The sequence below is a fragment of the Phascolarctos cinereus genome, unplaced genomic scaffold (genome assembly GCF_003287225.1).
Source record: "Phascolarctos cinereus isolate Bilbo 61053 unplaced genomic scaffold, phaCin_HiC Scaffold_4;HRSCAF=312, whole genome shotgun sequence".
Taxonomy (NCBI): domain Eukaryota; kingdom Metazoa; phylum Chordata; class Mammalia; order Diprotodontia; family Phascolarctidae; genus Phascolarctos; species Phascolarctos cinereus.
The window spans coordinates 458,430,099-458,434,057 of NW_027555847.1; the positions used below are offsets into that span (position 1 = coordinate 458,430,099).

General features: G+C 46.1%; 1 pseudogene; it reads left to right on the top strand.

Annotated features, from left to right (window-relative positions):
* The first annotated feature begins 1,687 nt into the window (after positions 1–1,687).
* On the top strand, positions 1,688–2,321 carry LOC110197258 (PRELI domain-containing protein 1, mitochondrial pseudogene; annotated as a pseudogene).
* The last annotated feature ends 1,638 nt before the right edge of the window (positions 2,322–3,959 follow it).

Sequence of the window (3,959 nt, forward strand, 5' to 3'; positions counted from 1 at the left end):
GCAGCAGCCAGTGCTAATATTATCCTCACTTGAGGATAATGAGAAAATTAAGATTCTAAGAAATTAAATTATTTGCCTAAATAATTATCTAGTAAGTATCTGAGGTGTTATTCCAACCCAGATCTCTTGATTCCAAGTCCAGGGCTCTCCTTATTAGACTACAAAAAAACATTGAAAAATGAATATTAGGCCCCTGACAGAGAGGTTGGACACCAAGCAAACTAGGTCTGCTTGAGGATGTAGAGTGCAGACTGTAGAAGAAAGAGCATTGAATTTTGGAGTCAAAAAATCTGAGGTTGTAGCTAGATTATTATAAATAAGTCATTCAACCTCCCTGAGCTTGGTTTCCCTATCTATAAAGTGGACGTAATAATATTGGCATTGTATAACTCACCAAATTATTTTGAAGGAAGTGCCCTGTAAACCTCAAAGCACTATCAGAACATCATGTATTTGACTAACATGACCAGCAAGATGGAAGACTCAGCATTTTTTCTGATCCTCATGACTTTTCAAACCTCTCCAAAATAGGAATTTTCTGCCAGAGATAAAGCAACTTCAGTTGTTTCCATGATCTAGAATGCCAACAACCCAAACAAGGCAAAAGCTTGATGAGCAGTAGAGAAAGCTAATCTCTAATCCTGAATATGCTCACTCGGCACCCAGTCACCCACTATCCACCGTGTCCCCAGCAATAGGGCTGCACAAACTGATGCAGTGGCTTACAGCAAAACTGAACTCCATACCACAGGTTCACCCTCCCCCCACCAAGTGCTGTGGACATCCAAATGGCAAAAATTTGCTGGAGTCTTAACAGAGATTAACTAGAGAATAGAGGAATAAAGGGGGAAAAGGGCAGGATGTGTGACTGTGCCAGGAGCAGAACTTAAATCTACACCCCAACCTCCTGCCTACTCCCCATGCTATGGAGATTCAAATTCCACATGGCAGAGATTGGCTCAGGCTGCCATAGCATTGTGGCAGGACTCTGCGGTGCTCAGCCAGAGGAACTGAGAAACAGAGGGAATGGGGGCAGAGTACAGGTGTATGTCTATGCCTATGCTAAGCTTTAGGGAAAGTACCCAGTATCTGGTTGGGGTCACTTCTGTTCCCCTAGAAGTCACTTGGGGGGGGCAGGAATGGTACAGGAACTGAGGCTAGTGAAACATGAATTGCCCAGCATGGGAAAAGGCTGAGACTTTTTGCGATCCAGCTCCCAGGGAAACTTCCATCAAAGGAGAGGGAATCAGAAAGTGAACAATTGGGGAAAGTGGGAAAAGGCTGTACTGGATGAATGATGGAAGCTGTCTTATAGCTCTCGGGTATATCACAACTCCGAGCAGCATTACAGCTCAAACTGGAATTGATGCCACCAGGGATTCTCCTCTGGCCTTGATACACCTTGAAACTATATGCAGTCCCTTATAAAGGTCAGTCAAGGGTTTTGCACAAATATTTTGCTTTTTTATGTGTTTTCCAATATAATTCCTGATGACACCCAATAATTTGACATAGAGTTATTAAAATAACAGAATTTGGGGAGGGTTGGGTTGTGGCCAGAAATGCCAAGTAGCCAGATACTTCCTCATGGTGGCCACAGGGACGGCTGCTTTGGGAGTGACAAAAAGCGTGAGCCTGGTGGTCCTTCTCTCCCCTATCCTCCCTCCACCTTGTGCTGACCCCTGGGATGGTGATAGAGCATTTCATGGGGCAGAGCATGCTCTGGAGCTCCTGGGACCAAGTATTTGCTGCTCTGGCAGCGTTACACCAACCCCTACAGCACGCATGTGCTGATGGAGGACTTTGTGCCACAAGTGCTGTCTGGGTGGCATCTAACAAAGAGCAACAGGATGCCCCGCTGGGTGGAGCACTTCTTTCCTGCTCATGTAGCCTACTCAGTGTACATCCTCCAGGACTCTGTTGTAGACCCCTATAACCTCACCATGCCCACTTTTACCTGGAACATCAACGATGCTTGGCTGATGGAAGAAAGATGTGTTCACTGTGTGAACCCTGAAAACAGTGGCTGGACTGAAATCGAACAGGGAGGCCTGGGTCTCCTCCAGTTTGTTTGGGGTCTCCAGAACTGTGCAGGAGTTTGGCCCAGCTGGATTCAAAAGTAATGTGACCATGACCATCAAAGGCTTTGAGAACATCTTGGCCAAACTGCAAGATGAAGCCCTAAGACACCTGTTGAAACCGCTAAGGAAGCACCTGAGAAGGCGAAGGAAACTGCTCTTCCAGCTACCAAGAGGGCCAAGGACCTGGCCAGCAAGGCGGCCAGCAAGCAGTAGTAGCAGCAACAGCAACACTGTGTTTAAAGGAGTCACCCTACTGCTTCCCCTGCAACAAAAAGGCTCTGCTGATCTCCCGGATCACCAGTCCCCAAGGCTGAGAGCCTCTTGGCAAGACCTGGCATTGGGCCCAGAGCCCCAGCCCCTGACAGACCATCAGCACAAAGCAAGCTCACAGACAATCCAGCTCTTGTCCCTTTACCCGTCTTGTATCCCAAATTGTAATTTATCATTAAAAATCAATTTTCAATTCTGAAAAAAAATAACAATTTTGAAGGAATCTTAGAGATCTTATTCAAACTTTTTATTTTATGAATATAATGGGGCTTTGTGCATGCTTTGAAGATAGAAGCATCCATGTGGGAGATGGCAGGGACGTACTTTGGGGAGGAGACATTCTCTTGTTCCATGTAGTGAGAGTAGCCTCTTTTCATTGGCTTAACAGTCTATCTCTCTGTCCCTCTGTCTTTCCTGGCAGTGTCTGGTAATAAAGGTCCCATTGACCCACAGCCCAGGCACCATGAAGAGTTGGGGGAAGGGGGAGGGCTTATTTCTCCCTCTCCCTTTTAGGCCTGGTGGCCCCAAGAAACAGGCTTGGTTTGAATGTTTCATTTGTTCTTTTCAGTTCCAAGTACAGGTGGAGGTGTCCCCTGACCCAGGAGATGGAGCCATGGTGATTCTAGGATGGATATTGGATGGATGTTGCTTCCAGCCCAGAGGGGTAACCTTGAGAAGCCAGGACACTGGGACTTGAGCCCAAGAGGGCTTTGGACTTGAAACTTGGTAAGAACATACTTTTTGTTGTGGCTGTTCATCCTTTGTTTTGAAGAGGACCAATGAGTCATGGGGTGATGTCCTGACTTGCCTGTGAATTGGATTTAAGTGAGGCAGAGTTGCACAGTCATCGGCCTCACTCTCTCTTCCAGAGTCATCAATGTCCAGTGGCTAGACAAAAGTCAGGATGACTGGTGATTGCCTGGCATGCGGTGGATGACTGGTTTCTTTGATGCCTGACCAAGCTTTACGCCCCCTACGATACCTGCTTCAGCAGTTTTCCTGGCCACTGGAACAAATTGTTCTCATCTGCCCATTCGGCTGAGAGAAGTCTTCACATACTTGAGGTAGACAACCCCCCCACAACTCACCTACGGGTTTGAGGCCTGTCGTCTACCCTCACACTGGCTTGGCTCATCTACTCAGACGGAACATTCTATATAGGAAGTGAATGAAATTGTGAACCTAATGCCCCTCACCTGCCTCAGAGACTGAAGTGGTGTAAGGAGGGAATTAATCTACAGCAGAGGTAGGGTGTGTGTGTGTGTGTGTGTGTGTGTGTGTGTGTGTGTGTGTGTGTGTGTGTGTGTGTGTGTGTGTGTGTGTGTGTGTGTGTATGTGTATGTGTGTGTGTGTGTATTCTTGCTTTACCTTGGAAGTAAATATTTCTTTGTAAAAACTAATATGACTGTTAAGTGGTTAAATGGAACTGGGGTGTAGGGGACCCCTAAAATTGAGGAAACATGACCAGTGAAGGCTTGAGCTAATGGCAGAGAGACTAGATGTCCGGTAAGGAAGCTGTGAGAAATGATTCATTTGGACATCTACTCTGTTCCAATCAGTATTAATCAGTTTGATACTTTACATAAATCATATAGAGATAATTAGCTA